Consider the following 21,721-nt stretch of genomic DNA (forward strand, 5'->3'; position numbering starts at 1 on the left):
TCCTACAAAATCAGCCTCACATGATTTTAACCCCATTCCCCTTCTTGCCTCTCCAGAAGGAGATGTTTTTGACTACACTAGTTATTTATTTCTTGGAAGGTTAGTGACCACAGGATGAGGACAATCAGTTCCCCTAGGACCTTGCAGACTTGTGTTACCAAATTTTGTTTAACTGCCTGGGGATATAAGAGGAGAGAATCTTGCTCAACTCAGCAATCTCCCTCCTCCTTGGGCTCAGAGTTTGCCGTGGAGCTTGAAGATCAAGACTTTGCAAAACATCTTTTCTCTTTCTCCCTCTTCCTCCAGGACAGTTCTTCTATAAGGAAAACCCCTGCAAGGCTTTTAGTTCTCAGGCTTCCAAGAGGGAAGGAGAGAACTGCATGCCTCGTGCTTTCATCTTCTTTAAAAACAAGACAATGAGTACAAAACTCCCGCACAGCAAACGGCCCAGAGCAGGAACTAGACCAGGGGGCCTGGCCGGCTTCTGCTCATCAGCTCCTGTTAGCTCACTGGCCACTCCAACACGATTGATAGCTTGTCTCCATTCTGGTTTTCCACCTGGGACTGGAATTAACCCTCAATTAGACATTCTAAGGTGCCCACCTTCGGTAGCTCGCAGCTTCCTGACCCCCTGTCCTTTTTTCTGGAGATTTTTCTGTGGACGCGTCTTAGAGTTCACTGCTGTTAATTCTTTCGTTCGCTCTATCTAATCTGATGTATTACATTCTCCATTTTATCTCTTATATTTTTCAGTTCTAGCGTTTCTGTCTGGCGTTTTTTTCGAATCTGCTGTGTCATTTTTAGCCCTTCCTGTTTTCTGACGCAATTTTTCAGCTTACTTTGTATCTCCTGAAACACAGTGAGTGCAATTGTTTCGTTGTGCGGTCTCTGGTCAGCCTAACCACAGTGGTTCCCAGGGGCCGGTTTCTGCTGTCTCATACTCACGGCACCTCGTCCTTCCTTCGGTGTGCGGCTTATCTTTCATCACTTATTGGATACTGTATTTTTAAACCTATTTGTTACAATCACTCGAGGCCTAAGAAGATGTCAGGTTCTTCCAAAGAGGATTTTCATTAGTGTCAATCAGACACCTGCAGGGACTATCTTTCTGGGACGATTTACTCGAATTAAACAGATCGACGTTAGAAGGCCACCCTGATGATTCGAAGACTGGCCACAGTCTGCGCCACAGCCAGTTCACTTCCACTAGACCCTCTTCCCTAGGGCAGAACCCTTCTGAGTCTCAGCTAAATATGGAAACAGTTTACCAAGATCTCTACCCTTGATGGAATTCAAACTCCTGCTTCAGGTCCCCCATCTCTGAGAGGCTGGCAAAAGTTTAGTTCAACCTTTCAGCTGCCCATTTGATGTCAACAAATGCTCCTGAGCACATGGATCTGGGCACAGGTACCTTTGCTTGGACCCCTGGTTCTCCAAGATTCAGTTTCCCACTCTGTCCACCTATAGCTGCCTGAGTCAGACAGAACCGAGTCTTCGGTTCCGGAAGTCGGGAAGAGTTGCTTTGAAAACAAATCTTCGTACCTGTAAATTGCAGCTGTCCTTAACACTTCTGTCAGAGAATATTTGCCAAGAAAGACCAGAGAGTTTGCAAGCTAATCATTGCTCCTACCAACCTCATAAATTGGGAGATAGGAGCCGGGCAGTAAAAGGGGAAAATGCTTTATTGTCTCCATTTTCACAGGCAGTTTCCAAGTCAAAGCAGGTGAGTCACAGCAGAGATCAGACTCCAGCACCCAGTCTGTTCCATTCCTCTGAATGCCGTCCTCCGGTGGGGGACTTGGCCCCACAAGGACAGCCCCTTCTCATCTGAGAAATATGCAAAGCAGACTCTGGGCCACCAGGGAGAGGACAGTGGGAGAGAGGTGCGTGCCAGGTCCGGGAGTCTCCCTAAGGTTTGAATGATTTCATATCTTGAATGTTCAGGTCATGAACAGCCATCCAAGTTACTATTGATTGAACATTCACCACTGTGCTAAAGCGTGATCGTGCATTATTTTGTATGATCCTTGCACAGCCCTCTGACGACAATTCTATCATTTGTCTCACTTTCTGAGGCCTGGGGAGGCTGAGACACTCACTTGCCACGGCCACCCAGCCAGGAAGCAACAGGCCTACGGTTTGACACTCAAGTCAGTGATCTTTTGCTGCCTTTCCTTCCCTGCCCGCGGATGTGTTTCTAGATATAGAGAGACAGGGAGGGAAGCGAGGGCTTCCTTCCCTGGGGCCCAGACTCACCCAAAGTTGGCTGAGGAAGCTGAACCCCAGAACAAAGGGCAGCAGGAAGAGGAGAGGGTTTCCCCCACAATAGCAGGGTGGGTGCTGAATGACGTGCCTGTTGACATGGCAACCAAGACACACCTGGAAACACCTGCTCTACCACCTAGATGGTTATGAATGGGGCAGATGTCATGTTCTTTCAGTTATTTTCTTCTCACTTCTCCAGCGTTGTACAAAGGTCAAGCCCCACCAATGGGGCTCCCAACATCTTTCTTCATCTTGCCTTACAATGAAGCTTAAAGAATGTTTCATCACTGAGGCCCACCCCCGGGAGGGTCTCTGCCAGGACAAGAAAGTGTGGCCAGTGGCATGAGGCTGAGTAGCTTTGCAAGGGTACCCCTGACCCCAAAGAGATCTCCCATACTGATATGTCCCTCTGGCTGAAATCCCACCAACAGAGCTGTCCTTCTGGGGAAAAAAGAAGTGAACCGTCTTTCAAAATACAAATATTCCCAGGAAGGGTCCCGGATTTTTATCAGTGTTAATTTTTTTCTCACATGCCAATGTCACTTCCCAGACTTTGGTGACTCTACCATTTGTCTGCTAGGTGTCTGACCCCAATAAACATAGTGTCTGTCTACCATCTGATGAGTGATCAAAATGCATAAACCAATAAGCCGCAGCCCAACATTGGAGCAGAAGCTCCAAGACAGCCAAGCTTCTTCCACTCTCTCTAGCCCACTTTAACAGCGTGGAACATATGACGTAGTTGCATGAACCTGTTCTTTGGGGGCAGGCGTTAGACATGTAAGTTTTATAAAGTCACACACGGAGCATTATGACTAAAGGCTCTTTTTCGCCTGAATAGTGTTTAAAATCACCTTCCCAAAGGCCCCACCTCCAAAAACCTTCACATTAGGGATTAGGCCCCAACCCATGCGTTCCAGAGGGATGCAAACATTTAGTCCACGGCCCCACCCAGACGGGATGTGGGTTCTGTGAAATACTCAGAAGCGTGGAAAGGGCATTTGGCAGGTGTCACACCAGGTTTACCGAAGAGCTACCGAAGCTGAAGCTTCAGGGTATCTCGTTTGTCAGTCCCTCCGGGTGCTCTGTACCTAGTTTTACATACTTAGTTCTATGTTCTTTTCCTTCACACCCTGCCACCGCCAAACAGCAAAAACTTCTGATTCCACAAAACCTGGGTCTGCCCCTGCTGGGCACCTAGCCGTGCCTGCCACACGTGCCAAAGTCCGCATACTGCTTATGGCTCTGGATTTTTCTGGATGTAGTGGGTGACGTGAGTGCTCAGGTTGCCCAGACCAAGTACACCTTCCCAATTAATTCCCTCCAAATCCGTATTTATGCTTTTTTGACCAGGACAAGGGCTTAAGAAAGGAGCATTCTTTTAAGCAAGCAATAATGATTAAAACTGCTATCTTTGAGGGCCAACTACATGCTGGGCACTGTACTAGGAGCTTTCACCTATGTTGTCTTTATTTATTTGTTACTACCACTCTGCAGCCCAGAGGGGTTAAGTGACTTGTCCAAGGTCACAGAATCTGTAAGTGGCCAGATTGGGATGTGAACCTAATATCAAAACCTTTCCATGCACTATGGCTAAAAGTTCCCCCAAGGGCTTTGGACTCATGCAAGATTGTGAGACTTAGCAAATAAAAATGCCGGTAAGCAATGAACAGTTGTTCGGTAGAAGTGCTCATTGTTGTTTATCTGAAGTTCAAGCTCAACTGGCTGACCCGAACTTGGCCTGGCAACCCTACCTTAATAGACAATTACTCTGAAGAGTGTGTAAGTTATGTACACCACCATTCTTAAAAGTTCAACAAGGTCAAGTGTGTAAGGTGTCCAGCACTCGGAGAGGTTTGGCCCCTGGGTGTTGAGCACGAGGACTGTGGTCTTGCCCAGGTGACCTAGGACAAGTTGGCTTCTCTCCCTGCGCTCACTTTCCCCTTCTGGAGGATGAGGCGTTGCTCTGCTCATCGTTCAGGACCCCGAAACCGCAGTGTCCAGGGGTGGCCTGTCGACCCCACCATCTTTACACACGAAGAAAAGGACTTTTCCTGCCAGGAACAACACATCCCTCAGTCTTCCCATTGGCCGTTTGCAAAGACCAGGATCATTTTGGTGGCTATCAGGGCCCATGTGTGGAAGAGCTGGAATATCCTCAGCAGAAAGTAGCTACAGCCGGGCTTCCGAACCCCTGCTCCGCTGAGTCCCAGTCCTGGCAGGAGTTCTGTCTAAAAGGGGAAGAAGGGGTCCCATGAACCAAGAAATGTGGGAAACTCTGTGGTATATATCCCCCGCATCCTCCCTTGGCAATGCAAACACACGTGTTTGTATAAGAACTTCTGCAGAGTCAAATCCTGTTTAACATTACTTAGCACCCCATTTCCCAAGCTTGTCTGCCAATGGAATCTCTTGTTTGCAAAATACCCCATCCTACAGTTGTTCCATGGGACTCGCTTTGGGACCCGGAGCTGTGAGAGCCGGGGCTGTCATTGTAGTGTCTGCCATCACAGTCAAAACCGAGTTCCTGCTCCTGGGGCGGCTTTCCATCGGGGCAGGTACGAATGTTCAATTGGAATTCAGAGAAATGCAGTGTAGACTTCCTCGGAACACGTATCTTAGTTTCTATCTGGAAATGGACGGAGGACCGGGCACTGTGTCAGCCCACCATGTGGGGTTCAACACCAAACAGAGACTCAGACTCGGAGAAGGAAGAGCGCGTCCATGTTCTACCACTTCTTAGCGGGGTGGCCTTGGGCACGCTCCTCCCTGTTTCTGAACCTTAGATGCCACTCCCATGAAGAGTGAATGAAGCACCCTATGAGACTGCTTTGCACCATGCCTGACACCTAGGAGGCGCTTGTGACGTGTCTGTTAGATCTGAACCGGTTGTTGAAGCCAAGAAACAGAAACGCCCCCACATTGACAAGACTATAATTGATGGGGATTCGGAGAAATGCCCAGGCGTGCAGTATTGGTAGGGGACAGAAATAGGCCATGGGGCAGTCTTGTATGCACAGGTCAAAGCAGATCAAAGGAATAAGAATTAGAGAAGAAAAATGTTAGCAAATTGTAAGGCCTGTGGAACCAGAGACTGGAAGTGCTGATAGCCAATCTCAAGGTTGAATGAAACAGTGTGGGGCCAACCTAGGCCTCCCAGGACACAGGAAAGAGTCGGGAAGGACTCATTTATGAATCAGGTTCCTCTCTGGGTTTCGGCAAATTAGGCAATACCTATCTATTCACCATCAAAGTGTACCGTGAAGATAAAATGAAATTTTATATGTGATAGGGCTTTATTGGAATCTGGTAAAGTAGTTAATGAGATACACCTATATAGATAAAAACTGAAGGTAAAAGAAGTATAAAAATTCTTTGGATCAAAGTCGGCGTTTATTGAACGCGTGTGCATTAACTCCCTAACAATCTGGTGTAAGAAAATGTTTATTCTTTAAACCTAATACTTCCTGACTCCAAGAAAATTCCATCTTGGTCACATTTTCTGAAGTCCCTCTCTCTCTAGGATAGTGCCACAGTCCTTGGGTCTTGCACTATCTAGAACACTCCAGGAGAGACCCACCAATCACCGGCCCACACAGGACTCGCTAGGTCCACCATCCCGGCCTCCTGGAAGGTTGGGTTGGTGGACCTAGCTCCTGCAAGCTACGTGTGAGCACAGGAGGTCCTTGCCTGGTCCTTGCCCAGGCCAGGCGTATCTGGGCCTGGGGCCAGAACTAGCTCTGCTCAGCCATAGGTATTTCCGTCAGAGGGCCTGCCTGCTCCGCTTCTCTGGAATTCATAGAACTTCTCTGTCCCACCCTTCTTGTTCTCTGGGGAAGCTCTCTCAAATTCCCCTTCTCTCCAACCCGTGATGGTTGCCTCTCCCAACCCTTGGCGCCCCAACCTCTCTCAGACAATCCCACTGTGGTCACCCAGAGGAGCTCAAGGCCTGGGGCTGGGGGGACTCTGCTGTAAGGGGACCTGGAAACTTCTGTTTCTGACTACCTCTTTGGGATGGAGGAGGAGAAACTATCCACCATGTTGATCATGGAAATACAGATTTATCTCAATAAATGATCACATACGCACAAGTAGTATGTTCTTCACACTCCTTTAAAAAAAAAGTCTAATTTAAGGTGAACGGCTTGGCTTGAGTTCCATTTTATGTTTAATAAGAGATCCATTGGTTTTGCCAGCCAACGTACCCTGCTAACCATGTGCTCTGACCTCAGTTCCAACACCAACTGGAGTAAGGTCTCCCGAGTTGCTGGCTCAGTTGTTTTAAGAGGCAGATACATTTCTTGATGATAAATGGGCAATGCTGACTCTGTAGGGTGAAGACAGTCCCCACAGAAGGTGAACAAAGAAAGGAAAATATTCCCAGCCCACCCTTCACCCCTGTATGACCTTACCCCCACACTCCTACGTTTGAAAAATATTCTGTCTCTCCTTCCTCCTCTCTCCAGGTCATAGCTGTTTATTTTAGAGTGCGAGGTCATTGCCAAGGAACAGCCAAACGACCCTGGGTATCTCTCCTGTGACATAGGAACAAGGTGGCGCAAGGCTACAAACCAGGACTTCGCGGTAAGATGGAAATAAATCTTCTTGAGGCTTCTGTACAGAGGAAGGAGGCTCAACTGCTGGGGAGATTGCTTCATGCTATTTTTATAAAAGAGAGAAGGAAAGTCAAGGTCAACGGAGAAAAGAGGGAGAAGGCAGGTAGAGCTCTTTTCCAGAGAAAACACTAATGCTCCAGGATTGCCAGGGGTGGCCACAAACGTGCCGTCCAGGGTGATTCAGAGCAAAACACAAACACACAGCAAGAGGCCTGAGGGAGAACGTCAAAGTGACAACAGGGGCGCCCTTGTGGAGGGGACAGAGTTGGGGCAGAGGAGGGGACAGAGTTGGGGCAGAGGAGGGGGCTCATGGTGAAAGAAGTTTAATCACACGTACCGGTATTGCATTCAACTTGAGGATAGATACCTACTCATGCCACATTTGTGTAACTGAAATTAATGTTTTAAAGTTTAATTTCATAGGGAAAATACTTGAGATACGAAGTCCCAAGTTCTGGATTTGAGACTTGCCTTTTTTACCTGGAGATCTTCCTTCATCACTTACAGAGCAATTATGCCCAAGGGTAGCTCAGGCGACACAGGGGCAGAGATGAATAAAAAGAAGCCACTGGTCCTAAAATTTAAGATGATAACTTGTGTGAGTCTCAATTTACTTGTCTCTACAATGGGTATGATCATTTCTACTTCACAGGGTCGCGAAGAACATTAAGTGAACGTTATACTTCTGTTGACTAGAAAGCACTATACAAATGCTCTTCACATATTTATTGCAAGACTTGTTCCCAGGAGAGTTTGAAACACTAACTTGTTGCTAAACCTTTTCTTTTTTTAATTTAATAATTTTTTCAAAGAATCAGAAAAAGCTGGAAAGATGATACAGAGAATGGTGTGCGAGTAACTATTTAGGGATCGGCTCTCCAGAGCCAAAAAGGCCTGAGTGGTACCATTTGCAAATTTCCATGGTGTAAATAAACAATCCCACCCAGCCGTTTCCATCCACCAATGTGGTGCTACTGAACGCGAGTTGGAGAGGTGGACGCAGCGTGCGCTCCAGCACACCACGGACACGGAGCTTTTCCTGAGTTGTTTGAGAATGAGCTGCCAGTAGGAAGTACCATCCCCCAACACTATAGCACGTGTTTCCCGCAAACACAGGCACCCTCCCCCGCAACAGCCAGCCACATTAAAACTATTTTTAAAAAATCAGGCAATCAACACCAACTAATCCAGAGACCCTACTCGAGTTTCCCCGATTGTCCCGACCATGTCCTTGATGTCAAAAAGATCCAGTTCAGAATCACCTGTTGCATTTAGCTGTCAAGCCACCTTAGGCTCCCGAAATCCGAAACAGCGGTTCCCTGGCTTACGTGACCTAGACATCATTGGAGAGTACAGGCTGGTCACTGTGTAGGATGTCCCTTGGTGCGGGTTCGCCTGTTTCCTCGTGACTCTGCTTAGGTTTTGCTTCGTTGGCAGTAATGCGAAAGAAACAGGGCTGAGTTCTCACGGTGTCCCACCACGCGCAGCTTTGTTTAGATCTCTCCCTTTCGGGACGATGCTCATTATTCACCTCTTCGTCCAGCGGGTGTCTGCCAGGCTTTTCTGCTAGGAGGCCGTTCTCTTTCTTTTTGTAACTAGTAAGTATTGTGTGAGGAAGTACTCTGTGTAAATATTCTGTTTATGGCATTTTTTATTTACTTCATCGTTGATTTATACCTATATGGACTCACGGTTTCCCAGCTTATTTCATGAGTTTGAATCAATTACTATCACTACTTATTTTGATACCCAAATGGCCCCGATTTGGACAGTGTTCTCTGAACACTGCCTTACTCTCTACACAATGTGGTATTCCAGACTCGCCTTGCAGCGTCTCCACTCCAACCTGGGGATCAGCCCTTCCTCCAAGGCGACCTGCTTCCTCGGACTCCTGATGGAGTCCTCAAGTGGAGAATGGTAGTTAGAAACCCAAATCTGGGTTGTTCGTTGTATTCATTGCGTGAGGATGTCACTTCTCCCAGGTATTTTCAGTGGACAAGGAAAAGGAATGCACACACACACACACACATTTAACACACTCTCTCTCTCTGTTTAAAGCCATGAACTCACACCTGGCCTCAAATTCCACTTTAAAACCTCAGAATGTATTCTAGTTTTCTCCCTTCCTATACTTGTATCTTCCTTCTCCAACAGTGAAAAATTAGGTCCTATTTTGAAATTGAGCTCTCATTCACAGACCATAAAATTCACCAGTTTAATATGCTGTCATTGATTTTTAAGATATTCACAATGCTGGGCAACCATCAGTGTGATCTAACTCCGGGGCATTTCCATCATTCTGAAATGAAACTCTCAACCAGTCACTTCCCGGACCCCTCATGCCTCTATCCCTGTCTCACCGCTGATCTACTTCCAACTCCACACTGTTCCTTATTTTGGATATTATAAATGGGATCAAACAAAATGGGACCTTTCCCATCCACCTCCTCAATTCAGCACGGTGTTTTCAAGGTTTATTGGTATTGCAGCATGCGTCATTATTTCATTTGTTTTTTTTTATTTTTATTTATTTTTAGAGAGAGGGGAAGGAAGGTAGAAAGAGAGGGAGAGAAACATAAACATGAGAAATATTGATTGGTTGCTTCTTGCACAACCCCTACTGGGGACTTGGCCCGCAGCCTTGGCATGTGCCCTCACTGGGAATCGAACCAGCAACCTTGAAGTCCATACACTACCATTCAGTCCACTGAGACACACCAACCAGGGCTCATTCATTTTTATAGCTGAATAATATGCCAGTGTATGAATGTACCACATTGTGTCTATCTGTCCATCACTTAATGGCCATCTGGCTTCTTTCACTTTTTTGGCTGTTACGAGTAATACTGCTGTCAGCATTCATTGACAAGTTTTTATGGGAACAGGTTTTCAATTCTGTTGAGTATACACTTTAGAGTGCAACTACTATCGAGTGGTTATTCTGTTTTACTTGTTGACGAGCTGCCAAAAAAAAATTCCAAAGCATCTGCATAGTTTTACCTTCTTGGCAGCGATGCCTGAGGGCTCTGAGGACACCCAGCAGGTCCCGCCTCACAGAGACGCCCTCCTCCCAGCGGGCCTCCGATTCTTTGTGCCAGGCTGTGAAGGCTGTGAGCATCTTCCTGTCCCGCTGCAGCTCACTGCAGCCCCCCAGGCCACCCATCCGGCCTGCGACCGGTGCAGACGCCTGCCTTGCTCTTCCCTACGAGTCGTTTTAGGACTCAACCATTTAGGAAGAGAAGGACGGGCCATTTTCTTTTTAAAACGAAGAATCAGAGCAGCTAAGTGACTTTGTCAAGGACACAGAACAAATGAGGGTAGGGCCAGGCCCAGGCCCAGGAAGGGACTCCAGGCAATTGTTTCTTTTCCGTTAAAATAGCTAAAAATAACGGCTACTATTTGATTGAACACTTTGAGGTCATTCGGCTCTCAGATTAACTGTAGCTTCCTGACCACCCAATTGAAATACCTAGCGCTCCGGTCACTTCTGACCCTGTCACTCTGTTCGAATTCTCCTTATTGCCGATTTGTTTGTTGACTCGAAGAGCAGAGACTGTGTCTGTATTGCTCACCGCTGTATCCTCAATACCTGTCCCATGAGCTGCGTCCTAGTTGGTGCTCAATGCACATTTGTGGGACAGATGAATAAACCGTACGTCCAACACAGACTGGTTTCTCCTATAAGAGAGGCTCAAAAGGGGGAAGTAACTTTCCTAAGGTTACATGCTAGCCAAGGCTTTATTAGTTAGATCACGTTTGTGCAGATGACGGTAAAAGAACCCTGACTCTTAACTGGGCACACGGCTGCCCAAGTGAAGACTGCATGCTCTCCCCTCCTTTGGACCTGGGAGTGACCCCATGATTAACTCTGGCCAATAAGGTAATAAGAGGCATTGATCCATGCAACTTCTGGAAAGTGTCAGTGGAGAGGAAGCCATTTCTCCTTTCTGCTAGCCGGAAGGTAGACCTGGGTAGCCATGGAGTAGTAGGGGCGAACTTGGGGATGGGGACCACTTGAGGCAGAGAAAGAGGACAGCCCCCCCCCCCCCAGCCTTGGTGGTGTGCCACACCAGCCCCAGATCACCAACCAAGACTCCTTGGGGTAGAAAAATAAATGTATGTTACGGACTCAACTGTGTTCCCTTGAAATTCATATGTTGAAGCGCTGACCCCCAGTGTGAGTGTATTTAGAGGTAGGACCTTTAGGTGGGTAATTAAGGTTAAATGAAGTCATGGCCGANGGAGCTGGGAGTGACCCCATGATTAACTCTGGCCAATAAGGTAATAAGAGGCATTGATCCACGCAACTTCTGGGAAGTGTCAGTGGAGAGGAAGCCAAGGATCTCCGCTGTCCTTTTTCTCCTTCCTGCTAGCCGGAAGGTAGACCTGAGTAGCCATGGAGTAGTAGGGGCGAACTTGGGGATGGGGACCACTTGAGGCAGAGAAAGAGGACAGCCCCCCCCCCAGCCTTGGTGGTGTGCCACACCAGCCCCAGATCACCAACCAAGACTCCTTGGGGTAGAAAAATAAATGTATGTTACGGACTCAACTGTGTTCCCTTGAAATTCATATGTTGAAGCGCTGACCCCCAGTGTGAGTGTATTTAGAGGTAGGACCTTTAGGTGGGTAATTAAGGTTAAATGAAGTCATGGCCGAGCCCCTAGTCCAATAGGACTGTGTCCCCATGAGCAGAGGAAAAGACGTCAGAGACCTCTCCCCACATGGGCACAGAGGAAATGAGACATGAAGACACAGTGAAAGCGTGGCCTCTGCGAGCCAAGAAGAGAAGCCGCACCAGAAACTACTTTCAATGGTACATCAATTTGGGCCCTCTGGCCTCCAGCACTCCGAGAAATCCCTGCTGTTCAGGGCTCCAGTGTGCGGTTTTCTGCTATGGCAGTCCTAGCAGCCTGGTACAACCTCTGCCTTGTTTTATCCCTCATAATTCAGCCTTTTGTCAGCAAGGAAAAAGGGCAGGGAGGGTAATGGTTATCCAACACCCAAAATATGACTTAACACAGAAGCACATAGAGCTACGTCACAGGGGGGCGCAGGTAACCAGGTTCTTGGTGATCGGGACACAGAATGGAACTGAATACGCAGGGTTTACAGCAGAGAACACGGGAGCCGGCCAACTCCAAGCAGGCATTGACCTCATGGGCTGGAGGAATTCTATTTTCTATTTATTTTTTATTTTTAGAGGGGAAGGGAAGGAGGGAAGGAGAGAAATATCAATGTATGGTCACCTCTTGTGCATCCCCTGCTAGGAACTGGCCTGACTGGGAATCGAACCTTGATCCTTTGGTTCACAGGCCCGCGTTCAATCCACTGAGCTACACCAGCCAGGGTGGAATTCTATTCTTGTAGGACGGATCCTTCCTGGATAGTTTCGGCAGGCTTTTACTGCGCATGGACAAGTACTTATATTACTTTAAAGCTACTGCGCATGTGGTCTCCCACGGTTTTCCTGAATTGTCCACTAGAGAAGGGGTCACACAATGTTACCAAATGGACCCTGCCTTCTCCTGGGGTTCCCCTGTACTAGGTTTGCCTTGCCCAGCGCCAGGGAATTATAGCTCTCCATGTCAGAGATTGGTGGAAAGGAAAGGAATTATTTATTCAAAAGTTATACAGACTTAAGAGTGATGACTTAATGTCTTCATTAAACTACCAAAGTCCCTTAAAACACCCACAAACACACACAGTCCTTCCTTTCTCCCCTTTGCCCAGTCCAAGGCACCATATCTCAGGAAAAGAAATAGAAGTCAGTGGCTCAGGCAGCCCCCGGTTCTTCTCAGGAATCTGTGCTTGGCTGGCAGGCCTCCCTCGGTTCCCAGTACCATCAGCTGTGTCCCTGGGATCTCCAGCTCTTATTCCAAAACCACATGGCACCTTCTCATGACCCACCAGCAAGAGTTCTTTTACCCCTTTCTTCTGGCAGCATCTCTCCAGCATTCTTCCAAACCGCTAAGAGAGAGAGCTCCACATCGCTTCTACGTCTTGCTTCCTGGCTTCCTAAGCCCATGGTTCTCCCCTGCTACAGCCATGTAGTCGTTCTCTGCCAAAGCTGAGTGGTAATTCTTGTCATGGCTACTGCGCCTGGGTTTAAATCCCAGCACCAATCTTCCTCTGCAGCCCCATTTCCGACTCCTTCACAATCGACTATACCTGCCAGCATTCCCGTATCCTTCCAGCTCTACTGGGCTGCCATAGTAAGTCCGGGCAGGCGTGGCCCTGTGGTGTGGAGCCAATCATCTCCAAGCTCTTACGCAGGCAATGTTACCAGGGGGAGTTGCCTCCCAGTTACATCCTGGGTGGAAGTCACTCCCATCTCCCTGGCTCAAAGCATGGCCACAGCTATTTAACATATCTGTGAAACCAGTTAAAGGTTATAGGTATGTTAACTGACCATGCCAGAGGTTAGCTGCAAAGCTGTTGCTATGCAAAACGACTCTCAATGGCCCTGCTCCATGTGTCCCATGCACCAGCTCAGACTTGTGAGGGTGAGGACATCCCATACTTTTAATATTTTCTGGACACCTCAAGTTCTGCACCCATCACAAATCCTTCTTTGTCAGCCCCTTGTCTGCACCGTCTTACAGCTACAGACAGTTATTCATCAGTTATGCCTCCCAGTTGCCTGGGAGGCAACTCCCCCCGGTAACATTGCCTGCGTAAGAGCTTGGAGATGATTGGCTCCACACCACAGGGCCACGCCTGCCCGGACTTACTATGGCAGCCCAGTAAACCTGGAAAAATACGGGAATGCTGGCAGGTGTAGTCGATTGTGCGAGGAGTTGGAAATGGGGCTGCAGAGGAAGATTGGTGCTAGGATTTAAGGCACAGTAGCCATGCCAAGAATCAACAAATATTTATTAAGGGCTATTAGGTGCCTAGGTTTGTCCTGGGCATTTGGGATACATGAGTGAGCCAGAAACAAAGATACCTGCCCTCTGGGAAAGCTAAAGATAGAGCAGGTTTTGTGGTGGTTGAAGGAGGGGAACCAGAGTTTAGTGGGGAGACACTGAGTGTGAGATGTCAAGAAGACATCCAAGTGGGGCAAGGAATAGACAATCAATAGTCAGCACAATAAACACAAATTATATATTATAATATGTTCAAAAGCAGAACGAGAAGAGTGAGGAGTAGAGGTGGAGGAGAGGTCTGTTGTGATAAATAGGAGAGTCGGGACAGACAGGCTCCATTGAGTAGACAACATTTCAGTGAAGACTTAAAGGGCCAGTGGATATCTGAGGGGAGAGAATTCCAGGCAGGGGAAATGGCTAGAGCAAAGGCCCTGGATTCGAGTCGCAGTGCAGTGAGCTGCAGTTTAGTGAGGAGGAAGAGAGAAGTAGAAGGTCGGAGAGATGACAAGGCCAGCTCATGGAGAGCCTTGAAGGCCACTGTAAGGGCTTTGGCTTGTTTTCAGAGGGAGCTGGGAGTCCTGAAGGGTTTTGAGTAAAGACATGACGTGAGATGACTTCCATGTTTAAAGGGTCACTGTGGCTGGTGTGTTGAGAGTATGTAGGGCAAGGGTGGGGGCAGGAGGACCTATGGAGGCTACTGCCAAGCACCCAGGGGAGGGTCAGTGACAGCTCAGACAAGGGGGCAGAGAAGCGAAGTGGTTAGATTTGGGATGCAGTTTGAAGATGGAGCTAATTAGATTCTGACTGACTGGATATGAAGTGTGAAATAAAGGAGAACCCAGGACAAACTCTCCTGAGTAACTTGGAATTCTTATCAACTGAAAAAAAATGGAGGAAAGTTGCAGGTAGATTGGGTATTGGAGGATGGGGGAAAACAGCAGCTCAGGTTTAGATGTGCAAAGTTGGAGATGTCAATGAGGCATCCAAAGAGTGGTGTAGGCGGTTGAATATTTAAATGTGCGGTTCAAAGCTAGAGATAAATTTGGGAGTTGTCGGCATCTGGGTGATGTAAACCATGAGATGGCTGAGATTCCCAAGGACGTGAGTGTGGATGCGGAAGGGAAGAGGACAAAGGCCTGAGCCCTGGGGCCCTCCAACAGGAATGGATCGGGGAGATACGGAAGATCAACAAAGACTGAGAATTGACTAACAAGATAAAAAAAAAAAGATAGTGTCTAGGAGTCAAATAAAGGAGGAAGTGATCAGCCAGGCCTAAGTTGCTTGTGTTAAGTAAGTGAATTAAAAACTAAGGATTGCCCATTGGATTTAGCAAAACAGAAGTCATTGGCAGAATGCAATTTTTTCTACAAAAGAAAAAATTCTAAACCAGTATTATAAAGTAATAATATCCATACTAAAGTATTTACAGAGAACCATAGTGATAATTGCAATTAACTCTGAAATGCATAAAAAATTAGATGGATTGATGAATGAACAGAGCAATGGACAAATGGTTAGATATGTGTTAAACCAAGTATAGTGGAATATTGACGGTAGAATCTAGGTGATGGATATACAGGTTTTCACCATAAACTTCTTCCACGTGTATATTATTTTTTTTTAAATTGGATAACAAAATGTTGGGAAGGAAGAGAAAAAGAACGAGGGACAGAGACTGCAGATGACTCTTTCAAGGGAGAGTCACCCAAGAAGACCAAACAAACAGGATGGCAGCTGGCTGGGGAAGTAGAATCAAGATAAGTTTGGTTTTTTTAAGACAAGAAAAACAATAGATGGTTTCATGCTACTGGGCATAATCCACAACAGAGCAAAAGAAGTGATGTTGTAGGAAAGAGAGGAGAGAATACCTGTGCAGTGTCCTTGACCAGACCCAAGGGGTTGGATCTGGCTCACAAGTCGGGGAGCTGGCTGTAGCTGGAAGCAGAGAAATTCACCTACGGAAACACAAGGGGAGGCAGAGAAGGCGGAGGCTGATGCTGGTGGGTGGGCAGAGGGGAGGGGGCATTAGGGACGTTCTCTTGGATGGTTCTAATGTCTGAATAAATGGGCAGCAAGGTCGACAGTTGAACGAAAGAATAGGGAGAAGGCGAGGGTTTGAGGGGAGAGCAGAGGGTCTCAACTGGCCATTCTAGAGAGGAGAGGATGAATAGTCTAAGGACAAAGCAGGTCCATGCCTGGCAGTGTGAAAGCTCCATTGGAAGATCAAGGTCAGCATGGTTGTGTGTTTTTCTCCAGCCTTGTGTAGCTTTACTGGCACAGGCAGAGAACAGGTGTAGAATTAGATTTCAGCAAGGAGTCAAGTGATTGCAATAATTGACCACGGAATTGGAGCTGGGGAAAGAGAGGGGTGAAGACATGAAGGGACGAGGGGCTGTGAAACGCTGATAGGAGCGCTGGAGGTTCCAATGTCCGGAGACTGTCAGAGTTTGGCTACTAAAGGGAGTGACCTAGAAAGACAGGGGGTGGTGGGTAGAGACTTGAATGCATGAAAGTGACATTCTGACTCATTGGTAAAAATAAAATGTGGTCAAAGGAGTGAGAGACTGAGGTTGGGTGGAGGTCAAGATCACAGGAAGAGGACTGATCAGGGAACTGAAGCCTCAGGCTTGGAAAGAACACCTACACATGTGTTGCATCATCACAAATTCTACCTGAAGTCAGGGAAAAAAATGCAACCGTGAACCAGGAGCCCAGATGACCAGGAAATGAGGAGGGATGATTCAGAGGTCAGCAGAAAACAGGTCGGTGGAACCTACAATGCGATGACATGAAGTTCAAAGTTAAGGGGTTTGGGGATGAAGGAGAGAGAGAAGTTTCTACAGCAGGGAAGATACCTGCCCCACCTCAAGGCCCAGCAATACCAGGTTGTGGGAGGAAAAACAGCCACCGCTCAAGAGAGGGCAGTAAAGGCAAGGGGGGACCAGGTTCCTGAGCGTTTGGGTAAAGGGAACTTCCAGGGGAGAAGTCAGGACCAGGGGATTTTGCTGATCACCGACCATGACATCCAGAGGAAACAGCAGAAATTTTTTGGAGTCCGGGAGGGATGCAAGGGGACAGAATAGAGCACGAGAGAGCCCTTGGAGACGAGCCCAAGACAGCAGGTGACCTGAGAGTCTGGGGTCCCCGTGGGTATTGGTGACACTGGGATAAAGGACCTCATGAGCTGAGAACTGGGACTCAAGGCACACCCGGTGGTGAGGCGGGAGCGTTGTGCGTAGGGGGGACTGGGTGGTTGGGACTCCCTTGCGGTCCCTGAGGGCACATGTTCGTGCTCACACTGTGCCAGCAGAGGAGGGGCAGAGGTGGGGTCTCACTCCGTGTGGTGTAGCAGTTGGGGTGCTGGTTCAGGGGCCAGATATCCTCGGGCGGCGTCCAGGCTACCACATACTCGACGTGTGACGGCACCTAAACTCCCTGTGACCTAGTTTTCTCATCACAGAGCAGAAAGGGTATCTATCTCCCAGGTGTGTTGGGGACACTAAGTGGGTAATCCATGACAGCATTCAACAAATGCTAACTCTTGTGCGAGGCACATGGGCAAGACATAATGAACCCTAACAACCTCTGGACTTCTCAGTCACGTGAGCGAGGACCCCCCTCCCCCGCCTTTACGTGTGAGCTATGGAAGCTTGAGTTGAGTTGCCCAGCTCTTAAAGACCCAGAGATTCCTGGTGCAGACCCTCTTTTGATCTCCATTAGTCAGATGAGGAAACCGAGAATCAGAGACGTTAAGTTGGCTGCTCAAGGCCGCACAGCTAAGATTGGAACACAGGTCTGTTGGGCCAGCCAGTTTACTCAAACACAGCCTTCCCACCCACGTGCCCAGGACTTCCATTTTTTCTGGTCCCATGTCCTCCTCCAGGGGGCTCTGCAAAGGCCAGGACTGGGCATTGTGAGAGAAAAGTGAGGCTGGTCTGACAGCCTCCTGATCTTGGGCTAACCGCCCGGCAGAGTAGTTTAACGGGTCACAGCCCGCGCTTGGGAGGATTAATTTTCACATGGTCCAGTGATCCAGGCCCCAGGTCTGTGCTTCCTGGGGTGTGGTGAGCAGTGGACAGTGGAGAGGTGTTCTGAGACAGGCACACGTCGTCTCCAAGCCACCAGTACCCAGGACAGCATGAGTTGGAGGACGCAGGAGTCCACGGGTTTAATCTCAGCAGAGGGATGCCAGCCTCCAGGCCCACACTCTGCACCCCCACCCCTGCCTTCTGTCCTGTATTTACAATTCTTCCTCTATCATTTTTCCTTCATTTTATGTCTTTTTTTTTGTACATCTCCTCTTTCCACAAAACTGTTTTAGAATAACTTACAGAAAAGATATACAAGAACTAGCTAGGTAAGCCACACACTAGAATAAGAAGTGTAGGCTAAGAGGATAGGGATGTACTACAGCGCCACAAAGCAAATGTGATACTTCACGGTCACTAACACTGAGCTTCCTGGTGGCCAAAGCAAAAATGGGAGAGTCAATTAGGTAGCGTCATAAGCTTCTTTCTTAGAGTATCCTTTGAAGAAAGCCAACAAAGTAAACTCAAAAGACCATCCTTGAGGACCTCTGGAAAGTAGAGTCAAGTGTGAGTCTCTAATGGTTTAGCCTGATTCGAGAGCGTTTCCCGAACTCTCAGAACCCCAGAGTCACTCTTGCTCACAGCGTTAATAACTGTTCCGAAGGAAACAAAGGGTTGCACAGGGAGATAAGTTTGAGATAAAATCAGAATTCACAAAATCAAGCTGGTTTTTTAATTTCAAAATGTCCAAGAGCTTTTAATACTCTGATGTCTACGGGACTCTCCAGTTTGATGGCACCCACCCCGTTTTTCCAGGAGGTTCTGTGGGAAGCTCACAGGGCTAGAAACCGTGTTTCAGATGCGTGGGTCGCAGTCTGACCTAGAGGTGAGCAGGACACCAGCCAGCCTCCAGGGAAAAGAGGGGGTCGGAGGCAGGTGGGCGTTTGGCTAGGACAGGACTCTCTGCAGCCATTGGAGTGTGGTGTGAGGGTGGGCCGGCCTGGATCAGAGAGAGGCCAGGCATGGGTCCAAAGGTTTGACCTTAGGGCATCACTGTGCCCTCATTCCTTTCCCCGGGAACTTGATGCAGGACCTAATCTCAGATCTAAAGCAGGTTTGTAGGGCTTGGATCTGTGGCTACCAGCCCAGGCCGAGGTGGTCCATCTCGAGAGAACTGGCTCCAGTTTCCCCACTTGCAGCTGGGTGTGAAATTCTAACTCCTCTCCAGGCTGTGCTCCTCACACTGCTTATAACCCCTGTGGTGTCTGAAGTCTCAGGATAAAGGAAACTGCATTTCCAAGGAAAAGAATTTTACTGGGAATTAATGCGTTTGTATTTGTACAGAGATTAAAAAACAAACCTGTTTTATTTGGAGATTTGGAAGGACTCTAAGTTCCTGAATTCTTACAGCAAGCACAAATATACCCCAGACCAGAATGAGCCAGCAAACTGAATAAGTCTCCAGAGACATTTTGCACTCCCCCGGGATGGACCTGCTTCAGGCTGTGCCCCAGGCCCACAGTCACTTTTCTTTAAGACGCACTGGATGCACAATCACAAAAGTGTCTTATCTCCCTGTTCCTGGAAGGGATGGATTACATCAAGGTCACTTACAAAGCAAGGTGCATAAATTACGGAGCCTCACCTAAACAGGTTTGGATGAGATGGGGAGTTAAGTCATCTCCCATAATTTCCTATAGTGTTAGGTTTCTATTTTATCCAATGTTCAAACTGAGCCTCAGTGAGATGGAAATGACTCACCTCAGGTCACCCAGCTAGCAAAGTGACAGGAGCCAGATATCCACCTACAAGGCCAGTGTAGATCCTAGTTGAGCCAAGGCACCTTTAAGACACAAAGTGGTTCCCAAGCCAAGGTGGTAGGATGGCAGCCACGTGAAGGGCCACGCTGTCAAAAGCCATCATTTCTCAGGGAATGAAACTTTCTCATAGAAACAATTACACTTACTAAATATTTTTCCATAATATTTGGACGGTCCTAATCAATGTATTTTCTTAATTGTGTTTTTCTGAAAGTTTCAAATGGTTATTCTTTAGACACAAAGCCCAAATAACAACCCTTGGTCTGAGTTCAACCTCACCCAACTACCTGCCGGATTAGTTGGCTTCCAATAAAGCCGGCTACTGGAAGAGGGGTCAACTTAGCATTGTCCACCTGAATTTCTACTTTTCAGTATAAGTGAATGCAGCTCAATAAATGGTTTCTGCTCCTCTCCCCAATCCTTCCTAGGACTTAGCAAACAAAAAGGAGCATTATGTAGTGCAAGTCAAAGCAGAGAAAAGAAGCAGAGTCTATTTTAGCATAGGGACATACAGGCATTAGTTCACCCTTAACCATGCACAGGCTGGCTGGTCAGTGTTTGGCCTGTGGCAGACAGCTAGTTAAGGCGTCTTCATTTATTGCTGTTACTGTGTCCTTTGCAAGGGACAGAAATCCAACTTCCACTGGCTTAAGAATCAAAATTGGGGTGCGTTTTCAGATTAACAGAATTTAGAAAAACAAAGGTACAGGTTTGCTGGCTTCAGGCATGGCTGAATCTAGGTGTTCAAACAATGTCATTAGGCCTTTTCTGACTGTTCTCATTGTTTTTGTATGTGTGTATGTATGCTGACCCTATTCTTGGGCAGCGTCTTTGCGTGCAGTGGTCCCGGCAGCTCCAGATTTCTCTCCTCTAGTTTGGAAATCAAGCAGAGAAATTTCTCAGTAGTTCCAACATAAGTTCCAGAATTGAATCTCATTGGCTTGGCTTAGATCACATGTTTATGTCTGAACCAATCGCTGCAGCCACAGGGTGGAATATGCTGATTACTCTGCCCTGGGTCACATCAGTGCCCCCCTCCCCACCACAGAGCTGGGAACTACACAGAATGACAGAGGGGAACATTGGTTGCCCAAAGGGAATGCACAGGCCACTATAGAAGGAAAAATGGATGCTTGGCATGGGGACAAAACAGGGGCCCACCACTCGATCTGAGGTCCGCTTCAGCCAGATCTGGGGGGAAACAGAATGGAAAGAAACAACTGAAGGTTAAACTGAAGGCTAAGGACAAGAGATGCCATGTGGGGGTGGAGTGGGAGATTAGCTTTCAGAGCCCCAGGGCCCAGCAAGAGGGTACTGCCTGCTCCTGGCGTGTGGAAGGAGCTGGATGGGAAGAGCTAGACTCTGTGGATCTCAGCGCGTGGCCTGAACGGCAAGGGACCATTCGGCATTTCCCAGACTTAGCATGGCCTGGGGGAGGCAGTTGTTTGAGGGAGTGGGTTTTGCCACCCCACCCACCTCCGATGTGTAGGGCAAGGTAACAGGAAGAAGAGACGGGGAGAGAAAGAGAGAATATTGGTTTGTTGTTCCACTCATTTATATACTCACTGGCTGATCCTTGTGTGTGCCCCACTGGGTTCAATACCTCAAGGTATCAGGACGGCGCTTTATCCACCCAGGACAGGGACTGTGTTTTCTCACCTGTCGTGCTGCTCATACCCGTCAGTCCCATGTTAGTCCTGTTAGCTTGTGTCACCTCCCTGGCAACTAATTGCCTCCACACAAACTGGTGAGATTAAACTGGACCCATGGGGCTGGCAATCTGACCTTGGACGCTGGTAGATTCCTGCTTCGTGGAAGCCCCTTGGCAGGCAGCCAGCAGGCTTGCCTGACCCCAGCCTGCTTTTTGCTTCCAAGCCCCCAGTGCCTCCTTATAGCACTGCCCCAGGATTCCAGGGGACCGCAGACAGAGCCGCCAGTGCAGGGCTCCCTCAGAGTAGGCCAAGTAAGTGGCAGCTGTCCTCATTACTTATGCGATGTGCCTAGCACGGGACTAATGGTAGCTGTTAGCACGTATGTGAAGGGCACAGCAGATACCAATGAGAAGCTCGGGAATCGGTAACTGCAAACAGGCTGTTCAGCTGGGCTTCCCCACCCCTGCTACTCAG

General features: G+C 48.0%; 1 long non-coding RNA gene across 1 annotated transcript in view; it reads right to left on the minus strand.

The window, feature by feature from the left end:
• Positions 1-1,072: 1,072 nt before the first annotated feature.
• Positions 1,073-21,721, minus strand: part of LOC118977725 (uncharacterized) — a 37,473-nt gene continuing 16,824 nt past the window's right edge. The window contains exons 2-3 of the long non-coding RNA XR_005064594.1: positions 6,678-6,924; positions 1,073-4,496 (exon numbers count right to left, since the gene is read on the minus strand). This is a non-coding gene — a long non-coding RNA (uncharacterized LOC118977725). The remainder of the gene's footprint in view (positions 4,497-6,677; positions 6,925-21,721) is intronic.

The sequence above is a fragment of the Sturnira hondurensis genome, unplaced genomic scaffold (genome assembly GCF_014824575.4).
Source record: "Sturnira hondurensis isolate 20B ecotype Veracruz unplaced genomic scaffold, ASM1482457v3 Scaffold0021555, whole genome shotgun sequence".
NCBI classification, from domain to species: Eukaryota; Metazoa; Chordata; class Mammalia; order Chiroptera; family Phyllostomidae; genus Sturnira; species Sturnira hondurensis.